The sequence below is a fragment of the Ovis aries genome, chromosome 3 (genome assembly GCF_016772045.2).
Source record: "Ovis aries strain OAR_USU_Benz2616 breed Rambouillet chromosome 3, ARS-UI_Ramb_v3.0, whole genome shotgun sequence".
In the NCBI taxonomy this organism is placed as follows: Eukaryota; Metazoa; Chordata; class Mammalia; order Artiodactyla; family Bovidae; genus Ovis; species Ovis aries.
The window spans coordinates 77521090-77543992 of NC_056056.1; positions in this window are offsets into that span (position 1 = coordinate 77521090).

The following is a 22903-nucleotide window of genomic DNA, read 5'->3' on the forward strand; positions in this document are numbered from 1 at the left end:
AGGGTACAGGACAGGACTGGAGGAATAAGACACGGGGATTTCCAGCAGATCAGATGGGGCGCTAGGGGTAGATGATCCAAAAGACTGTCCTTCCTCAGAATTAGGGGGGCATAGGAGTTCCAGTGGCTTCCATAGGAGCCACTACTTACCTGGTGGCTCAGACGGTAAAGCGTCTGCCTACAATGTGGGAGACCTGGGTTTGATCCCTGGGTTGGGAAGATCCTCTGGAGAAGGCAGTGGCAACCCACTCCAGTACTCTTGCCTGGAAAATCCTATGGACGGAGGATCCTGGTAGGCTACACTTCATGGGGTCTCAAAGAGTTGGACACGACTGAGCAACTTCACTTTCAGGAGTTCCTAGTTGTGGACGTTGAGGAGGTGGACCTGTAAAGGACTATGGAAAACAGTGGGCGCCTATGGGAGAAGAAGTCACTTTGGAGGGTATGAGCCAGGCACACCCATCAGGAGTCTTTTAGATCTGGATCTTGAGACAGGGTCATGACCATCTGAGCATATGGGACTCCCCTTATTCTCCTTCCTTTTTACAAACACATCCAGCTGCAAGATGGCATTGCAGTTCAGTAATCCATTTTCTGGCCAGATCTCTTGATCCCCTATCCGGGGCCATGTAGTGCACCCCACTCCAGTACTCTTGCCTGGAAAATCCCATGGACGGGGGAGCCTGGTGGGCTGCAGTCCATGGGGTTGCTGAGAGTCGGACATGACTGAGCGACTTCACTTTCACTTTCCTGCCTTGGAGAAGGAAGTGGCAGCCCACTCCAGTGTTCTTGCCTGGAGAATCCCAGGAACAAGGGAGCCTGGTGGGCTGCTGTCTATGGGGTTGCACAGAGTCGGACACGACTGAAGCGAATTAGCAGTAGCAGTGTTCAAAATAAGATTAACTTATTTTTTCTTAAGCCATCCTGTCTGAATCTGCCACAGTTAGCTAACATGTGTCCTAACAGAGAGTCCTTCGTAGTGCTTATAATCACTCCCGTTTTGGGTTAGGATGTCATGACGAGAAAGGGGTCTGAATTGTGGGGATTCTGTAGGAAATGGGCCACTGCCCACTCTTTGGCGTTTTATGGTCCATTTCAGAGCCATCATGGCGTTAGGGGGAGTGACTTTTAATATGACCATAAAGGTATGATGGGCTAAAGGTCAGTGACTGAACTATTCTCGAAGCCAGCTTGGTTTCAGCTGGTTCCAGTCAGTCTTGATTATCTTCCAAATAGCCACGCCCCCTCTTCATTTATCTAGCTGTGTTCTGCCCCTTCCCCTCCTGTCTCAGAATCTCTGTAATATAATTATTGTCTAGTTTGTGGGTCACCCATCCGGGGTGAAGGGCGTGTATGGGATTTGGTTATATCTCAAGTCCACCCCTTCTGCCCATCTCATTGCAGTTCCCTCATTATGCCTTCAGCTGTAGATCTTTTCTGATAGGTACCGGTCTTTTCCACTGATGACTGTTCTGCAGCTTAGTTGAGATTTTGGTGTGCTTGTGAGAGGATGTGAGTGCGGTGTCTTTCTACTCCACCATCTTGGCCCCAAGAGACTTCACTTTTGAGTTCTGTATCAGATGGGTTCTCTTGGGTTGCCTCCAGGTCTGCGCATCAGTGAGTATAGTCATGCCAGAACTGGCCCATCATCAGAATCACTTCGTTACCATCCAGGCTTTGAGCATCAGAATCTAGGGTATGGAGCTGGAGAAGGTGCATTTTTAAGAGCCCCTTTCAGCATCGGCATTTGGGAGGGGCTGTTTTGAAACCCTCTGGGCTGCCATGTAGACTTACACAGCTCCTTCTAGGAACTCACAGAGTCGAGATGTCTTCTGTTAAATCGGATGAAACATCTTCTACCTTGTAGAATCAGTGGGCAAACAGATTGCTGGTGCTCAGGGTCTGGCATAGTTTATGTGCTCAAAAAATAGTAGCTGCTGTTCATCTCATTCCCAGGGGAAGCCTTTGCTCTATATCCAGACAGGCAGACACTCTGCTCCTATCCTCACCCCTGGGAAGGGCTTGCTGCCTTGGCCCCCAGCTCTCCACACATTTCTTTGCATAAATATAGAATTTATGCTCATCCTTTCAGAAACATGTCTATTGTACGGCAGACACTACATTTTAAAAAGTCAGAATACATTTCCAGGAGACGGAATATGTAATAATCAGGACTGTCCCCAAAAACAGAGGCTACAGGACCATAGATGAGAACCACAGATAATGATTTCTAAACACATGGATTGTGCATGCATGCTACGTCGCTTCAGTCATGTCTGACTCTTTGCAACCCCATGGACTGTAGCCCACAGGCTCCTCTGTCAACGGGATTCTCCAGGCAAGAATATTGGAGGGGTATTGCCATGGGGTTGCCATGCCCTCTGAGGTGTTCTTAGAACCCCTTTGCCACCCAGTCAAGGAGGTGGTAAGTTTGTCACTGGTTGCTCTTAAGTCCAGAAACAGAATAAACACAAATTTTTAGAGCCATTTGATAATGCCACAGTATTCAAATGTGTGATCATCTTTTTTTCTAGTATTTCAAATTTGTTGTGTCTTACAAAAGCACTGGTCTGTGACTGATTAGATAGTTTCAAAATTAGTCCTTTACAGAAAACTTCAGAAGCTATGGTCTAAAGACTGATAGATGCCACCTTACTTAATCCTCACGGTCTGGGGTTCCTTGCTCTTTCCCTTGTCCCCCCCTCCCAGGAAGCCAGCACCCCCATGTTTGCCTGCTAAGGTTCAGCCAGAGGAGGGCGGCTCAATCCCTCAGTCTCCTCTCTCACTCCAACCACAAGGCAGGAGCCAACATTCCCCAGGAAGACCCCAGGGAGAGTCTAGGGGCTCCTGATTTGCCCTCAGTATGGGGGTGTGAGGCCCTCAGGGCAGATTAACCTGGGGACTGCCATGTTCCTGAGGCCTCAAAGGAGGGAAATTCCCGAGCCAACCTCTGCCCTTCGTTTGAAATCACGGGTCCACGTCACAGAGCTTTCACTCGCACCCGACCCCAGGACTCAGTGCTGCAGCAGTCGCTAATTGTCACGTTGTACACTGCTGAACACTGAGCCTGTGCTAGCTGCTCTGGGGTGCACCAGATGAAGGTGTTTTTGGTAAGCCTGTACTCTGATTAACTCATTCAGTGTTCACTATGACCTTATGAGATAGGTCCTATTTTTACCTTCATTGCACAAGAGACTATCAAGGAGGTTAAGGGACAGGCTTAAAATCATGCAGCTAATAAGTGTGAGGCCTGGAGGCCTTCCCTGCACCCGCCCCCAAGCCGCTGCTCTATGCCGGGTCCTGAGCTCTTCACACATGTGAGGCTGTGCACATGCCACTGAGGGGCTTGCAGTCTAGCTGGGTCTGTGAGACCCTTGAGAATCCTAGAAGGGCCACCCAGACCTGACTTATGGAACCTGGAGGAGAGAGGGAGGCTGGGATGGAGGTGTGGGGTGGGGGTGGATGGGGAGAGGGGAAGACTTTCAGGGAGAGAGGCGGCTGGCTCCCCTGGGTGCTCGCTCACATCCTGTGTCCCTGCCCCTGCCTCCCCAGACGTGATCTCACTCCTCAGCCTCATGCCCGGGGCTTCAGAGGAGAGGCTGTCATTTCCTCCCACACACCAGAACTTGGGGCCTGAAAGACCCCTCTCCCCCGTCAGGGCAGCTTAGGCTCCCACAGTGACAAGGATGGCTGGCTGTCACCACCCCATGCTCCCCAGCCCCTCACACAGCAACCCCCACCCCGCCCCCGACACACACTTCTCACATTATCTCAGCACTTTCTGTGCTTTTTCTTTCTTTGGGAAGGATACAGATTAGGAATCCCAGAGGGAAGAACCCTGCTGGAAATCTTCCCATCTTCCCACTCCCCTGGTTTCCTCTCTCCCATCTCTGATGTTCTCTGCTCTGCAAGTGGGGCAGAGTACACCAGGCAACTGGCATCAGAAACTCCAAGCCATATCTGGCTGCCTGAATCTCTCGGGGGCCTGTTATTTAAACTGGGCGTGATCATGAAGATTAAATGAGAAACGGCCATGGAGGTTGTTCACCAGCTCTCAGCAGCTCTACCTAGTTTAGCCTCCCTGCCACACTCGGCTTTTTCCAGTCTTGTCCAAGCTTCAGAACTTGGCTCAAGCCCACTTCCTCCCAGAAGACCTCCTTGACTACACCAGTCTGGACCGAGTCCTCAGCCCAAAGGGGTCATCATGTGCACTAGGTGATTCGTTGTTTCTGTAGCCCCAGAGTGCCTTATGAACACCAAGTGTCACTCTTCTGACCACGTATTGGGATCACCATGCTGTCCTCATAGCACCAGACCTAATGCAAGATCATGTTTGCCAAGAGGGTCAGATGTCAGGGATCTCTTAGCCACTCAGGGAGATGGACTGGGAGAGATTTTTTAAATTCCCATTATACTGATGAGGACGGTGATGCTGAGAAAGCCCATGAGACCTGGCCAAGGTCACAGGACTGGGTAGTCAATTGCCAAGTCTGGGTTCAAATCCAGGTTCCCACATTCTCATCACTCCCTGGGGGCGGGGGCACATTTGTTCAGGGCCCAAATAAAACCAACAAAGGACCAAAAGTGTGTACCCTTGGGGTTCCTATGACCTCTTAAGTGGGCTCCTGCCTTTCTTTGCTACCCCTGCTCCCTCCCCCTGGCATCTCCAACCCCTCCCAGAAGCACCCCTATGCCTTGGCACACAGCTAGTCCAGGCCTCTGGGCTGGCAGAGATAGTCCCAGCAGAAGGCTATGGGGCACATGGCCGCAGGGGCCCCGGTGGCTGGAACAGGCCCTAGCCACTGCATGCGTCCAGATCTGGGTCTGGGTGCAGATCCAGAAGGAGACAGGCAGAGTTTGTTCTTGGCAGGACAGAGAGTCCCAGTTCTGAAGGTCCCCAGGGGCCCGGAGAGGGTTTTAAATAGCCAGGGACAGGCCAATTGTGAGGCCTGCTTTAAATTGATTGAATCATCTTTAATTGTTGGTTGGTGCTGAAATGAAGAATGAGGTATGGCTTTAAATAGGAACCATAAGTGTTTCAGTCACACCCTTAGTGGGAACTGCAAGCTCAGATCTGCTCTCCTATTCAGAGCCGGGAGGCAGTAGAGACGGTGGCCCGCAGCTCTCAGAAAGTGAGGTCTCACTGATTCAATCAACCGAATCTGTCAACCCATCCATCCATCCATCCCTTTGCCGAGCTTACTTATTCCCATCTGTGCCTTCGTGGCTGTGCCCAGACCCATCCTCCTGGAGTTGACAGATGAAAAGGAGCCCAGAGTCCTGCATTCGGGGCTGTGTGGCCTTGGAAAGCCATCTGAGTTCCCTGGGCCTCCATTGCCACATCTGTAAACCAAAATGAAGCTTGCCCTGCCTGCCTCCTTCAACGAGCTCTGAAAGCTATCATCCGGGCCATTATTGCTGGTGCATCAGCACCTCCCCTACCTGGCCCTGGGTCAAGCTGGGGTGTGTGGGGTGTGGGGAGCATGTGCCCTCTAGGGCCCAAGGGCTCTCCTCCCGCCATAGATCACAGTCCACTCAGTGGTGGGTCCTTGGTGTTCTCTGGGCCTGGGCTGGAGTCCCCATCCATCCCTTTTACCTGGGGCCTGCCTGGCAGGCTCACCTGGTTGCACCTTGAACCTCCAGATTTCCCTAACTCCCACCCGGAGCCACGCGGAGCAGTCAGAGAGCCTGAGAAGGCCCACAGAGACAGGGTTCTGAATGGTGGTGCAGACACTACCCCCCACCCCCAGCCGGTCCTAGGACAGAATCAGGGACCATCTGGGGCCATTTCCCCATCTCTGAAGAACAGATATGGCCAAGGGCAGATTCCTGGATTTCCCTTTTTGCTTGAGGTTAGATTTAGGACTTTGAGGGCCTGAGAGAGAAAGTGACAGGGAGGCAGATTTTAGCTCACCTGGGAAACCTTTGAAATGAGGCTTTCTCAGGGAACACCAGAGGAGCTCAGACCAAGCCTGGATGAAGCTTCCACGGAGAGCATTGCAGAAGGCCGCCTCTCAGGCTGGGACAGATGGGGCTGGTGTCAGTGCTGGAAGACCACATCCTGGTCTATCTCTGACCTATTGTCTCCACAGTCTTATGTCAGCTGCTTCATCTCCCTGAACCACGGGCTCCATTTTTGTGAAAATGTGGAAATAAGGCTTTTCTGAAAAAGAGTAGTATGAGGATTCTGAAATATGAACTAACATGCAAAAGTACTCTTGGCTTGGCCCAGGATCAGGAGTGGATAAATGCTGGTTGAGTGTGAATAGAAGCCAGGTGGCGGCTTGTACCAGGTGATCCCCTGCAACTCTGAGGGTCCATGACTTTAATCAGCCTCGGTAACCAAAGGCCCAGGTGAGGACACTGCCAGACCAAGTGCCCACAGGGTTTATAGGGGCTGGGATAAGAGTGGGTAGTTAAATGTTGCACCGTGCCTTCAGCGTGACTTCTTTTTGGAGAGGGAGCCCGGAAAGGATGGACGAATCTTAGGATCTATAGGAAGTTGAAAGAAAGCTCTTATCCCATTTCCTTCTCCAAGCTGCATGGGATGGCTACTTGCAGAGTAATGGGAACTGAGGGGGTCTGGGCCACATTCTCTGGGTCCTCTTCCCACATAGCCATCCAGAGTGGGAGAGTTGGGCTCTCTTTGTGGTGCCAAAATAAACTTGCATTGTTTCCAGCAACACAAGAGGCCTTGAGTGAAGCTGCTTTTGCCAGACCCTATAAGGAAGCAGGGTAGGGGGATTGGGGGGAGAGGGGAGGGGAGCCTGGAATGAGAGATTCCCCAAGTCTGTGTAGGCAAGCCCAAAAGCAGGTCCCAGAGGGCACTGTGGAAATCTGGGCTTTTAGGGGAAAAAAGAAGGGACAGAAATTCCCGTTTAAGTGTCTTCTTTGTGCTCGGTACTTTGCTTACAGTCATGCTAGTGGGCTGGGGATGCACACAAACCTCGGTGCAAGTGCTGATCCTATCACTTGCTAACTCTGTGGTCTGGGCAAGCATTACTGCCTTCTCTGTGCTTCCGTTTCCTCATAGGAGCTAACAATAATACACTTCAGAGGGTTGTATCAAAGGTTAACTCAGGTAATGTAGTAAAATGCTCAGCCTAGCATAGAGCACAAAAAATGCCCTCAATGCATATTAGTTGTCATTACTATCCAATAGTTGCTGTTAATAATAACTTGTATTATTTTCAGCTCAATACCCAGAGGTAGGTATTGTTACATACTTATTACAGGTATGGGAACTTCAGCTCTGGAGGGCTGAGGCACTTTTTCAGGGTCTGACAGTTAATGAGTGGCAGGCTTAGGATTCAGACTCGGGTCTGACTGGCTCCAAGGTTCATACTTTTACCTGCATCTGAGATGGGGCCCTGGCTGGGTTTCTTGATGCAGATGCCAAGCTGCTCCGAGAATGAGGATTTGCAAAGTGGTGAAGTCAGAGCCTCTCGGGCAACAACTTCATGGCCCCACTGTCCCCGAGACTTCAGGGACTCAGTCACTGTCCAGCTGGGCCTGGCTGAACACGAAAGCCCATGGGTCCCCTTGCCAAGACTCAGGGCCCCTTTATCTCTGGAGCATCCATCCGGAGTGAGTGGCTGCAGCTCAGGCCCTGCTCTGAGCAACATCTACACAATTAGACCCCAGGCCTCCCATTCCTACACGGAGAGCTTGTTGAAGCCAAGCCAAAGCTTCATCTTGGGATGTAAATTCTAGTTGTCACTTCCTAGCTGGGTGACTTAGGGCTTGTTACTTGCTCTCTCTGAGCCTCACTTTTCTCCTAAGACTGGAGTGATATTCCCTAGTTTTCTGTGTCTCTATGAGTGTTACAAGAGATAATGAATCTGACAGTCAGTGTTTGTGTTTTGAGACAAGTGGTCCAGGGAACCATGGGATGGTGGGGCTCCAGGCGGGGACCTACTTTTCATCTTTAGATATGGACTCTCTGCATGTCATCCTTAATGAAAAATGAATAACTCATGTGTTCATTTCATTAAATGCTCCCCCCACAAAAAGTGTGGACTTATGCAATTCTCCAGACTGTCAACTGGAAGATATCTCAGAATTCCTCGTAAATCAAAAGGTTTCATTTTGCTGCCAAGAGAGTCAACTTCCTTTGCTTTGAGTCAGGCAGGGGAGCGGGGGTGCTGCTGCTGGGCTGGGATTAGAGTTGGGAGACCCGCCTGCTAGTCTGGACTCTGCCAATTATTGATGCGGGACAGGATGGAAGCAGACGGCTTCTGGTCCCTGAGGCCTCAGTTTCCTCCTCTGCAGAATGGGTGGTGTGTGTGTGTTGGGACCACCCTCCTAGATGACCATCCTTCTCCTCCCCCGGTTTTAAAATTCTGGAATTTGATCTTTCTTTCTCCTACTTCTCTGTACTCTCTCCGACCTCCTCCTTACCTTCCTCCTCCCCCTCATCCCATGATCTCTGTCTCTCCTGTCAATCAGGCCAAATCAGCCCAGGGCAGAGACTGTGGAGAAAAAACATCTCTGCGTTCCTGGCAGATGACAATTTTCTAATGCCCCTTATTGCAAAAGCAGCCCTTCTTTAGGGTTAAGAGAAGGGCAGCCAAGATCTGTGTTTCTATTATGGGGTCTAGAAAGGAGGGGCATTTGCTCATAGAGCTGAGGATGGAGACATTTAGAAGTAACAAATGGCCCTTTCTCTGGCTGTGGGTTGGGAAGGGGTCCCAGGCAAGCCCAAGGGGGGCTTTGTGGTCACTTGGCGGAGCAGGTTCCAGGCCACCCAGAGGAGTCCAGGGACTGTGTGGGTGGATGGAAAGTGCTTGGGGTGAAGGACCCGGAGGGAATTCAGTCTCCTAAAAACCACAGGCAGAGCTGTCTCTTGGGGAGCGAAGGGAAGGATAGTTAAAATGTTTGGGTTTCTTTATATTGGGCCCAGCTGACTGATGATGGGAGATATAAATAGGGGACTGGGGAGAGCACAGGGGTGGGGAAGGAAAGGGGGAGTGAGAGAGAGGGTCAAGGACAAGGAGGGGAGAGGCAGAGGGACAAGGAGGATCAAGGAAGCGAAAGCGGAGGGGAGAGAGGGAGGAAGAGAGAAGGACAGGAGCGGGCAGGAGGGAGGCAAGCCGGCAGCAAGGAAAGGAGAAGGAAGGGGAGATGTGAGGAAGGAACCTGTCTCCCTGCACACTGCCTCCAAGACTGAGGCACACCGAGGAACCAGTCTGCACGTGGGGAACTTTCCAACAACCTCCTTCCTGGGGCGTCCCTGAGCCCCTTGCTCCATGGTCCTCCCAACAAAGGCGGGTTTCAACCCTTCTTGTTGCACAACTCAGGGAGTGCTATTTACGTAAATATGAAGTGAGTAGTTGCCCCGCAGCTGTGCGAGGAAGTAGCGGGCCCTACGTGGCTGCAGGTCCTAGCAGCATAATTAGACGGGACGTCACTGAATATTCAAAGCACAGCGTGCGTTGTCCCAGGTACTAAATCATTAAGTATGGTTTATACCATACTCCATTTATACTATACTGTACTAGCACTTTTACACGTATAAAGCCACTCTATTCATCATGTTTGGCTGTAAAACTCTTCGCTAGTTCTCAAAATAAAATCCCCTATTCAGTAAAGACCTGCGGCCAGTAAGCGCTCTGTCCGTCCATCTATCTGTCCAACCAGACATTCCTCTGGAGTGTATCCTTTCAGTTATTCAAGGATCTACAGTGTGTCAGGCACTCAGCTTCACTGGGTCAACCATGGAAAATTCTCAGTCCTTGCCCTCAAGGGGCTTACCCTTCATTGGGGAAAGACACATAACTAATCTAGTATAATATATCATTATAAGTGGGGTAATAAAAGTATCACCAGTTGTTATCTGGGAGAAACAAAACAAGGCAAACCAATGGTGCCAGGGCAACTGTTATAAGTAATCTGCAATGAGGGCCCCTGGCATCCAACAGGAGGTGCCCTGCTCTCTATGCCACTCAAGGGTAGAAGACTTGTTTGGCTAGGGTGCCCTGAGTTCAGAACTGGCATCTACATTTTTCTTATTCCCTTTAAAAAAAATGCATTAAATTATTTATAGTTTAAAGAACTGTAAAGCAAATATCTTTGTAACCACTCATGAGGGCAAGAAACAGACTAGAACATCTCCAGTACCTGTGAAGTCCCCTTCCACCTCCTCCTCTTTCAATCACATCCCTTCCCTCCTCCCCAGAGGGGTAACACAATCCTGACCTTTCAGTTCATGATCAGCTTGCTTACTTTTACCATCTGTGTATGCATCCTAAAAATACTGGGGATTTCGATGGCCATGTTGGAATGATCCATAAAGACCCCACAAAGGACTTACTCTCCCTCCTTACAACACATTTCCCCATAACTTTTTTCAGCATCACTTCTAATAGTTCTTTCCCACTGCTTTACTCTATCTAGGGTAAACTGTAGGAAATTGCCATTTTGCCTCACAAAAATGGTTAAATAACAGCAATTTCACATACAGTCATCCCTTGGTATTGACAGGGGATTGGTGCCAGGACCTCCACAGATACCAAAATCCTAAGATGCTCTCTTATATAAAATAGTGCGGTATTTGCAAATAATCTATGCAATCCTTCTATATATTTCAAATCATCTCTAGATTATGTATAATACCTAATACAATGTAAATACTACGTAAATAGTTGTAAATACAAGGTAAGCACTATAAGTAGTTGCTGAAGGATGGCCAATTCAAGTTTTGCTTTTTAGAACTCTCTGGAATTTTTTCCCCTGAATAGTTTTAATACCCAATTGGTTGAATCCACTGATGTACACCATGCAAGTACCTACGGCAAACTGTAGTTTAAGCTAGTAGTTGAGTCTGTTTTTAGGCTTGGTAAATAAGTAACATACTGTATGCATAATTTTTTTAAAATTGAGATATAAATGACCCTGTGTAGCCTGCCATGCCTTTCTCCTCTTGGACCCGTGAGTATAATAAATCCTTTCATTTCATATGCCTCTCTGAGTGTAATTGCTATGGCCATGCTGGAGTGATCCTTAAAGACCCCACAAAGGAATTAATCCCCACTTAGAATGCATTTCTCCATAACTCTTTTCAGCATCATTTTTTTAATAGTTTGTTCTTTCCAGGGCTCTGAAATGCTACCTCTATCATATATCAAGCATCCCTATGTGTGGTCTGTTCATGGGCCCCTTATTCTGCTTCATTGATCTATTTCTCTATGTCTGTGCCAATGTCACACTGTCTTAATTACTATGGCTTTGTATTTAGTCATAATACCTGGTAGGACAATCCCTTCACCTTGTTTTTCTTCTCATTGTTGCACTTTCAAATGAGTTTTATAATAAACTTGCCAGGTTCTACATGTAAATATGTATTGGGATTTTAATTGAGATGCATCGAGTCTATATATAAACTTGTGAAAATGACCTCTTCATAACACCACCTCACCCATCTATGAATGCAGAATACCTGCATTTCTTAGCACACCCTTTAAAATATCTCCTGCTGATGCTGCTAAGTCGCTTCAGTCGTGTCCGACTCTGTGCGACCCCATAGACGGCAGCCCACCAGGCTCCCCAGTCCCTGGGATTCTCCAGGCAAGAACACTGGAGTGGGTTGCCATTTCCTTCTGCAATGCATGAAACTGAAAAGTGAAAGTGAAGTCGCTTAGTCATGTCCAATTCTTTGTGAACCCCTGGACTGCAGCCTACCAGGCTCCTCTGTCCATGGGATTTTCAAGGCAAGAGTACTGGAGTGGATTGCCATTGCCTTTTCCGAAAATCTCTCTTAATAAAGCTTAATTGAAGTCCAGCACAAACTCTCAAACTATTTCTGGCCCAAATTTTGAATCACAATGAATCTTAAAACAAAAACAAAAACAACCTATCATTATTTTCTTACATTCTCCCTGATCTTCAAGGTGGGAGGGGAGGACAGTGACTTTCTTCCCCCATCTAAACATTGCTTGAAACACCTAGGTGGACAGTGGTGTGCTATCTTCTTTGGGGTGTCTAACCTGTATTCAGCTGTTAGGAACACCAGGTGTAGCGTAACTGAACTCACCTGATGTTCCCCTTTCATACAGAAATACCTAATATTCTAGTCTACTTTTGTTGAGGCGTTGCTTAGTCACTCAGTTGTGTCCAACTCTTTGGGACCCTTTGGACAGTAGCCCACTAGGCTCCTCTGCCCATGGGATTTCCCAGACAAGAGTACTGGAGTGGGTTGCCATTTCCTCCTCTAGGGGATCTTCCCAACCCAGGGATCCAGCCTGTGTCTCCTGCACAGCAGGCAGGTGTTTTAGCCGCTGAGCCATCAGGGAAGCCCATGTAGCAACAGGTATTGGAAGAAGTTTTGCAAAGTAAGCCCTGAAGTTCCCACTCCTGTCCTCTGTGGAGGAGAAAGGCTAGATGTTGAATCAGTTGCTTATGACCAGTGATTTAATTGATCATGTCTAAGTGATGAAGCCTCCATTAAAAACTCAAAAGGCCAGGGTTCAGAGAACTTCTGGTTGAGTGAGCACATGCAAGGGGGGGTTGGGGGTCGGGTGGTGTGTCTGGAAAGGGCATGGAAGCTCTGTGTCCTTTCCCCAGACCTTACCCTACGCATATCTCTTCCACCCAGCTGTTCCCGAGTTGTATTCTTTTATAATAAACCTGTGATCCAGTAGGTTCAAGAAAGCATTGAAAATGGTTTTCATCATGTTGTTCAATATTCTTTGTAAAAGGACCCACAGAATACATTTTTGGGGGGATTTAACACACCATAGTTGGTTTCTCCTGTTGAACTAACTTGTTTCTGCAACAGTGTTGACACTCCGAAATTATTTTTCGATGAATTTTCACATCCTATAAATCTTGTTCTGGGGTTACTTGCCCACTGAAGCAATGTTTGGTGTAGGAGGTAAGAGAAAGAATACTAGCTCAGTATATTCCAATTAGATTTTTGTCTGAGTCATAGCAAAATTCTTGGATGGAATGCAGTCATTGTTCAAAGAAAAGGTTTTCTGAATTCCTTCATCTCTCATTTAACATATAAAGAATTAGGCCTGCCTGACTAGTGTTTAGAAAATGAAGAGAGGAAATCTTGTTTCTCCTCTTTTGATAGATTGTGGGAAGGAGGATGGGGGAGATAACAGTTCAGGCCCCAGGGTTTTTCTCTGCCACTTGGCTCATTGCCTCCTCCATGGTCCCTACAATGTGTCAGGGTACAATCTGTTGGAGTTTTTAAGGCGTGCAGAAAAGTGTGAAGGAGACAGCGAGTGTCTGGGCTAGTATTCTATCTGCCTCCAGGTGCGTGGGGGCCATGACAAGTCCAGAGGTACCCACACGATGCCGTGAATGTGTGGCAGGAGGGGTCAGTGGGAAAGCCTGAGGCAGCACACAAGGAGATACTGGGAGAGCCAGCAGGATGGCGGAGGACAGGCCTGGCCACAGGTCCAAGTGGTCACTTCGGCAGCTGGTGGGGACCACAGGCTTCGCTGATGCATCCTGGCACAGCACCCTGTAAAGCAAGATGCAGCCCATCCTACCTCAGTGGTCCATCAGCTGGTCCCTGGCAGCAGAGAGCAGTGAGGATCCAGGCATGCTCCAGGGACCTTCTCCCGGGATGCCACAATGATCTCGTCAGAACCGTTTGCCACACTGGATTCAGGAGACAGACAAAACAGTCTCCCAAAGGTTGAGATTCCATGGAGTCATCCGTTACATAGACAATTTTAGTTACTGAATCAGACTGGAAATGTATCAAATTGGACAACTTTTAGCCATCCCCCTAGCCAAGTAGGGGTTGGCTCCCTGGTGGAACTGATAAGAAAGGGTTGACTAGTTACAAAGGAAATAAGAAAACTACAATCACATTGTAAAGTAAGTACATGTGCCCCACCACACATCCTTTTTATGAAACTGAAAATTATTTATCTCATGATACTCAATAACAACAAATACTCTCACAGGTTTGGAGTTAGACATGCTGAGGTTTGGGGCTGCAGGATGACTTTTGGGGCACTTTTCCGTTTGTGAGTCCCCTCCTCCATGAAAAATAGTAAAAATTATATTTTATGATTGTATAGAAAGTATAGAGGTATAAAGAAGAACATATTAAGATTGTATATTAAAACATTTTCTTCAGCCTAAATTTTTCTTCTGACTCTGATTTTAAAAGAATGTTTTAAACATTTTCACAGGCTCCTAAATATCCCAAGCCCAACTGTGCTTGCACCTGCGTTGGGTCTGGGCCTGCCTCTTTGCTCTTGCCTTTCTGATCTGTAAAATGGGGTTGTTGGATTAAACGATGATGGCACTCAAGAACTCGACGCATGGTGATCGTCAAGTTGGTTTCTTTTCTTCATTTCCATGGATTTGATTTTCTGTTTTACTGATCATGCTGCGTATGTGGTTTTCATTTTGAGTCACCTTCAAATTCTCTCGGGAAGTAGGTGGAGTATAACTTATAAATAAACATTCCTTTTCATTGCCTCAGCACTTAGCACAATGCCTGGCTTTATGGTCTCGATCCTTATTTGTTGACTGTGCCGGTAAACAGCTCGCTCCCTTCCCAGCCTCCACCCACCACCCTGTCCCACCCCAGGCCTGACAGACACTAAAATCATCCTTCCTTCCTTCCCCCTCGAAATTCTTCTCTCCTTAGTAGCCTGTACTTGGTGGGCTGTTAAGAGTGAGGAAGCCACCCACTAAACGGCTGACCTTTGAACTGGGTCATCTTCCCATGGCCGCTCAGGGTAGCCCACACCCTCGCTCCATCACTGAGGAAACTGTGGCTCAGAGGACATCAGGAATTTGCTCAAAAAATAACAGGAGAGGATGTGAACCCAAGCCTATCTGACCGTGACTTGGTGTGATGTGTTACGCCGTCATGATTTGCAGTTTCCAGACAGCTACTTGGAAAAGTAACTAGAATGTCTTACCAGTGCTGAGGGAGAGGTTTTAGATGGTGTGATGCTGCTCAAGTCACGCCCTGTAGGGAGAGGTTTTAGATGGTGTGATGCTGCTCAAGTCACGCCCTGTAGGGAAGCACCTAAGTGGCTTTAGGTGTGCGCTCACTTTTGTCATTGTCACCTGGGCCGTTCATCACGTTGACAGTTTGCACTGAAACCCCCTTCCTAAATATTAGAGAGGGGTGAGGCCAGAAGTAAGAGGGGATGGTCATGAGTCACCAAGACCGAGATGGGGGTTTTAAATGGTGCAGAGGGTACAGACTGGACACCATTCCTTGTTAGCGAGACATGGGAGTGCTTACTATCTGCTGAGCGTGGGGACATTAAGATGCTATCAGAGCATCAGTGAGTGAGTGTGTGAGGCCCTGAGAGCAAACAGCACCTGGCATAAACATTGGCTCTCACAGAACCAAGCACGTGGCACACTGGGCGCCTCCTGCACTGCGTGCTGGGGAGATGGGCATGAATAAAACATCCTCCCACTGATTCCAGAGAAGACAAAGCAAAGATTGCCCTGTGATGGGATAAAAATCTGCAAGTAAAAACCAAGAAGCATGTGCAAATTTATTTATGTCCTATTACACAAGCTCCTCCATTCTCCACCCCCACCCCACCCCCTCAATCTGTCACAGTCAGGGATCTGGGGCTCCGAGCATTAGAATGAATTAAACAGATTCAATGGCAAGTTGGGAGTGGAAGGAGGAGAAAAGGAGAAGGTGGAAGAATGAGCTGGAGGGAGATTTTAAAAGGACAGTGGATACGGGAGGTCATTTCATGGACCCCATGGAGAAGGGACTGTAGATCAGACAAGGACTTGGAAGTTTCCACTGGAACACTCATGTTATCCAGAATAGGGACAAGGCTCATTATTTGTTGAGTGTGTCTGGTACCAGGCAGGGTTCTAAGCCTGTTACACATATTAGCACATTTTCCCTCCGATCACCCTGTGAGATGGCTTTTCTTGCAAACCCTGTATTATTGTACTAATGAGAAACTACTCAGGGAGAGGCAAGGACTTGACCAGGGGCACTAGCAGCGGAGGCTGCACAGTCCTGCAGCCTGTGTACAGGTGCCAGTGACTGAGGGACGGCGCAGTCAGGGAGGCTGTGTGGCACGGCCGCGGCTTCCCTGAGGTTTGGAGCACACACTGTGGGGCAGGGCTGCGGGGGCCGCATCCTGCTTACTGTGACCGCAGACCAGTTCCGGGCCCTCTCGGCATCTCAGGCTCCTCTTCTGTTAAATGCAGATGACAATGATGGGGGTGATGCTGGCGCATCTCGTAGGGTGTTGTAAGGATTTAAAGCGATTCTGCACCTAAAGCTTTCAACACAGTGGCCGGCCCAACAAGTGCTTCATGATGGCAGGTGACCCTGAGGTGAGATGAGGGTTTGCTTCCTAGGATAGCTCCCTGCTGGTCCCTCAAGGGACACCCTGTGAACCCAGTGCTGACTCAGCATCAGCATCCAACCTTCATTGCTAACACACCCAGGGGCTGGAGGATGTGGGGAGGAGGCCTGCCCATGACCCTCAGTGGTGGCTGCAGGAAGGAGTCTGACCCCAAACTGATGGCTCTGCTGGGAAATGAAGGTGGCTGTGCCTGAGCCCTTTGGACACTAGGCCTGTGACTGGCCTTGGGAATACTGGAGGACAAGGGCTGGTCTCCACCTCCTAGTGGGCCACAGTCTAGCTCGGGGCCCATGACTCTCCTCCGTGAACCAGTTAGAGGGCCAGGTGGGGTCTTTTAAAGGGCCCCACAGTCCTGGCTGTCAGAGAGCAGGTGTGGGCAGAGCAGATGTGAAGAGGCCCAAGGACTGCAAGAGGCAGCACGTGTGTGTGTGTGAGTGAGACGCTGACTCAGACACCCCAAGGGCTAGTGTCGAGTCTTTCCTCCCCACCTCTGGTTGGATGGTGCCTTTGCCTAGACTTGCAGGATTTTCTCTCTCCTTGGCCCCCTTTTGGTGAGGGGGCCTCCGTCTAGTCAAGGCTATGGTTTTTCCTGTGGTCATGTATGGATGTGAGAGTTGGACTGTGAAGAAGGCTGAGTGCCTAAGAATTGATGCTTTTGAACTGTGGTATTGGAGGGGACTCTCGAGAGTCCCCTGGACTGCAAGGAGATCCAACCAGTCCATTCTGAAGGAGATCAGCCCTGGGATTTCTTTGGAAGGAATGATGCTGAAGCTGAAACTCCAGTACTTTGGGCACCTCATTCGAAGAATTGACTCATTGGAAAAGACTCTGATGCTAGGAGGGATTGGGGGCAGGAGAAGGGGACGACAGAGGATGAGATGGCTGGATGGCATCACTGACTCGATGGACGTGAGTCTGAGTGAACTCTGGGAGTTGGTGATGGACAGGGAGGCCTGGCGTGCTGCGATTCATGGGGTCACAAAGAGTTGGACATGACTGAGCGACTGAACTGAACTCTGTGGCCACAGGTGAGGCCCAGCCAAGGCCAAGGTCCTCTCCAGAGCTGCTCTGGGCCAGGCTGAATGTGCAGGGTTCATTCTGTGGGATGCCAATAAACACCCACTAAGAGAGAAGACCTTTCGGGATGTGTTGGTGTAGATGATCTGTCCCACCTGTCAGAGAGGGAGGCCTGGCAACCATCTGCTAAAGTCTTTATTCCCGTCCCTCCTCTTTCATTTTTAACCATAGATTTTCACAGTTTGCATTACTTATTTAAATCTGTTATTTAAAAAGACACGTGTGTTGCCAAGTAAGGCAATGGCAGCTTTTGCCCACTGAAGCCCGTTCTTTCCATTCTCTGTAGCTGGCCCAGGCCCTACTGGAGACCTTCCTGTGCCAGCTGGGTTTCCTTGACCAGGCTGGATTTAGGACTGTGTCCACCTTGAGCTTCCCACTCTGGCTGGATTTGGGATTCAGGATTTAGGACATGATGCTCGGGGAGTGAGGAGAGGCAGGTGCAGAGCCAGATTTCAGCCTTGGGGCTTTGTGGTCAATTCTCTTTGTCACCTACTATGAAATTTAATGTGATTCTTATTTAAGACCAAGAAGGGGATCCCGATTTCTTGGTTTCTACTATGGGGGATGCTGATCCCCACCATAACCCATGGATGATGCTGCAGGTTTAAGCGCAGCACCTTTCACGTCATGCTTTACAGCCAGGCCATTGATTCAGCTATTGATTCAGCTATTGATTCAGCTATTGATTCAGCTATTCAGCACCTACTGTGTGCCAGCAACAAGTCGGGATGAGAGACAAAGCCCCCAGCCTCACAGAACTGACACGTTAGAGGGGAGACACAGGAAAGACAAGAACCACTTGTGTTACGAGGTGTTAAAGGAACGATGGGGGCGCCATGGGCCAAGGAGGCCCCCGGGGTGGGGAGTGACATGGAAGCAGGGACTTGGAGGGTGAGGGCCATTAATAATGGTCCATGCAGAGAGAGAGCTGTGCAGAGGCACAGAGGCGAGAGTCTTACACGTTTGAGTAGCAGGCGAGTAATCTGACCTGGCTGCCCTTGGAGCTCTTAAGAGAAGGAAGGACCAGGTGAAGGAGGAAACAGACAGAACAGGCTCTGTCTGGAAAGCAGGACTCCATCTTGGGCTGGACTGTGGACATTGAGCTATATGCCCAGTACCTATGGAAACGACATACCAACTGGAAAACCAGGCCCTGGAAGGAAGAGCCCCAGGGCTCATACCTAGACTCTCCGTTGCCTAAAAGAATACCCTAATTATCTGTGTAACGGAACAGAATCATACATTCTATTATGCTTATTAGGGTATGACCACAGGCCTATTGATAATTATCCACTGTTAAATACCTAGGCGTAAGGCACAGGAATCAGGAGTTAACTTTGACTGTATCTTTCTTTTCCTTTGTTCAGACTAGTTTCATGGAATCTGGGGAGGTGGGTTTGGCGTACACTTAGGGTATATAAGGTTTTCACAAAAACTGGTCGGGGTCCTTGGCTCAGAGGAGACTCTGCCTTGGGCCTGCTGGTGTAATAAACTGCACTCCACTATCTGCATTGTCCTTCAAGTGAGTCTGTTTCCCAGAATGCATGGCTACAACATAGGCAGTATGCTTCTGCCCATCTGTGCTGAGCAACCTGGAGGGCCTGGCCTCCCTGCTCACCCAGTAACTCCAGGCCCTGCCTGTGGCTGCACCAGCTGGAGTCCCAGAAGCATTCTGACACTTCCTCCCCTGGCACTCCCACCCCACCCTGGCCTACCCCACCAGGGTGGCAGAGCTCCCCAGCTCAGCTACCTACCTTCCTAGCATCTGTGCTGAGCTCCCTGGCAGCCTGGCCACCCTGCTTTTCTCCACTGGAGCCACGAGGCACCATTCACAGCTCCCCTCCACGCCTTCAGCCTTCCCTTCTGTCAGGCTCCTGCCTCTCCACACTCCTTCTTGGAGACATCTGATGATTCCCAAAGGTCTCTTCAAACGTACTCCAGTCTGCCCTCCAGACATTTTCCTCCCCCATTCCTACAATCCCATTGTTAGTATTTGAGTCTCTCTCCCCAGCTTCCCAGGGGCAAGGTTTGAGGCACCTTTGTATTTGTATTCCTAGTATCTGAAGCAGAGTAATCACTAAGGATGTTTTGAATGAATTCCTCATGAACCCCTGAGAATAATAATCTCCTTCATTTATTCAGCATTACCAAACTGCTTTCAAAACTGCCCCATTTTCTGCTCTCAATACTTTATACAAGTGGGTGGTGACCCACTGAACAGGTAAGGACATGGAGAAATATTACATGACTTATTCTCCATCACACATAAATTGGTGGCAGGGCTGCGACATTTGCTTAATGCCCTTAGCCCTGGTCCCCCCATCCTCACCAGCCTCAGAGGACTCACAGCTGGAGCCCTAGAAACCCCAAGTTCCTCAGTAATAATCCTTAAGGTATGAGTTGGAGTGTATACACCTGTTATGACCCAAGCTTTTAATTTATTTTTTATTTTTAAATTTTTTGGCTGCACTGGGTCTTCACTGCTACTCAAAGGCTTTCTCTGTGGCAAGTGGGGGCTTCTCTTCATTTATGGCGTGTAGGCTGTCACTGCAGTGGCTTCTCTCGTTGCAGAGCATGAGCTCTAGCTGCACGGGCTTCAGGAGTTGTGGCACATGGGCTTAATGGCCCTGAGGCATGTGGGATCTTCCACCACCAGGGATTAAACCCACGTCCTCAGTATTGGCAGGTGGATTCCTAACCATTAGACCACCTAGAGAAGTCCTCGGAGAAGGCGATGGCACCCCACTCCAGTGTTCTTGCCTGGAGAATCCCATGGACAGAGGAGCCTGGTAGGCTGCAGTCCATGGGGTTGCGAAGAGTCGGACACGACTGAGCGACTTCACTTTCACTTTTCCGTTTCATGCATTGGAGAAGGAAATGGCAACCCACTCCGGTGTTCTTGCCTGGAGAATCCCAGGGATGGGGGCACCTGTTGGGCTGCCGTCCATGGGGTTGCACAGAGTCGGACATGACTGAAGTGACTTAGCAGCAGCAGCAGCAGCAGACAAGTCCTAGAATTGCATTTTAAGATCTGAGGTAATACAGCCTTTCAGTGATTCATTCAGGAAGCATTTATTCTATTCCGAGTTCTGTATTCTAGGAGACACCAAAGAATTACGTGTCTCGCCTCTACAGCAGTCAGTTATTCAGGGGAAGGGACCCAGAGAAAACAAATGGAGAATGGGGATCAGGATATGGTAAAAGGCAGCCAGATAAGTGCGGAAGTCCGGAAGGCCCTTGGGGAAGAATGCATGAAGTCATTCCCCTGGGGGAAGAGGAGTGAGGGCAGGGGAAGAGTGGGAATGAGGAACAGGGAAGAGCAGGGGCGGTGGAAGTGGAGGCAGCCCAGGAGGTTTGTGAGGGCACCTTCAGGAAACTCGCTTCTGGGGACTTGAGATGGTCTCCCTGGGTGTCTTGTCCATAAGTCAAGCATTTCTCTTCTTCAGTTGCCAGAGACAATTTTAGGAAAACAAACTCAATCTCTGCCTAGAACCGATGCCTCGGCCCAAGGGATTATAAGAGAGCAGGATCTGTCTTTCAACTCCACTTAGCTCAGCTCAGCCCAGTATAACCTGCTCTTCACACTACCTACCTGTCCTAGGTCAGCCCTCCCTATCTTCAGCTGACTAAGCTAGTGAAGTAGTAGAGAAACAAGCAGAATTTTTCTCTCTCTTCTCTGCACCACTCACAACTCACAACATCCCTTCCCCTTTACTTCACCTACCCCCATGCCCGTCCCTCCTAACAGGAACCAAAGGCCCAGCTCCTTTAGTGACCTGGCCCTGGGGGTGGTTGGCAGTCCCCAGCACTGGTGGGAGAGCCTCTGGAGGACACAGCTGAGCCTAGAATGTGACTCTTCTCCCCTCACAAACAACCCACAGTGAAATGGGCAGAAGGACAGAAGGAGTCATTGTAGGTACATGCACCCACCAGACTGGCCACTGGGGCTGTGCTGGCATGCCAGTGAGGCTGTCAAGTGCCCTAGGTTGGCTTTAAAGGTGCCAGGAGGTTCTACAAGACCCAGTGCATGAAAGCCTCATGAGAGAGCAGGTCTAGCAGGCCCGTTCCCTATTACCTGTTTCAGACTCAGGCCTCAGGGCTGGCTGGGTTACCAGGCAGGGATCTACTTCTTTCATTGTATCCTTGGGTAGCACTAATGCATCTCAGCAGCTCTGTAACTTCAAAGACCCGTGGGTCTCTGTGGAGCAGATCACACATAGAGCATCTCTGACTGAGCCCACTGGCCTCATCACAGTTTCCTTGAGCTATTCATGGCCGGTCGAGGCCATTAAGTAAAAGCTCGTATGGACCCATATGGGTCACCACAGGAGCCAGTCACTGATGAAAACATCTATATATTCCAACAGATTTCCTGGGGAAAGTTCACCATCTCTTTTCATAACTTCTTTCTTTGTTCAGCTTGAACTCAAATCTAATCTACTACAACACAAGCCTGTTCTTTTGGTTTGATCTTTAGAAACAGCCCATTGAGTGAGAAAATCCATACACTGCCGTTATACTGGGAGAGAGAGTGGGGAAAAAAGAGACGAGAGGAAATTCCTACAGCCATTCCAAAACACCAACAAGCAGAATTGGGGTAGATATAACAATAACCATGGTCACTGTCAGTTAGTGAGTAATCTCTCTGTATTAGGTACCCTTTATGGAGTTAACAGACATCTCCTTTAACCATTTCTACCTTAAAAATAAGACAGCCAGTTATTTTTACTAGCAAAATTGGTTTATTTGGGAATAGCAGAAGAATTGCAATGCAGGACATGCAAGCTATGGCAAACCAGGCACAAGTCTGGAGAAAAAAGGAGAGGAGTGTAACTTTTTAGAGATAAAGGAGGAAGTTGAGGGGGGCTTCTTTGAATGAAAGTCCATCCAAGGAAAGTGAGGGTCAGGATGGTGACAGTTTCTCGTTGGCTGAGTTACCGGACTTTTTCATTGGCTGGGCTGTTACTAGGTGAAGAGAAAACCTTACTTCCTTCTAATGGAGTGGTAAGGTAAGCTTCTTCCTGCCCAGAATTGTAAAATAAAATGCAGCTGGTGGTTTGCATGCGAAAGATCCCCCTTCAGGACTTCTCAAGTCCATTTCAAATGAGGGTTTCCTGTTTTAATTTTCACAGTCATCATGTGTAGACCTCATTATCTGTTCTACAAATGAGGAAACTGGAGCCCAGAGATGAAGTTGCTTGATGTCACAGTAATTGAGGGCAAAGTGCATATCTAAATAGAAGCTTACAATTTCAACCTTATGGCATTCATCTGTTTAAAAAACATGTGCGAAGTGTCTGCTACATGCCAAGCACATAATTGGCACTGAGAACATGGACAGATACAAACACATAGACAAATACCTCTGTCTCATTTCAGAGACATTCACAAAATCACAGCTGCAGGGGAGACATAAGTGATTATGCACAGATGGGTAGCAGAGACCCACAGACACTGAGCGACATGCTCTTGGTCATTCGGGAAATCTAAAGGCAG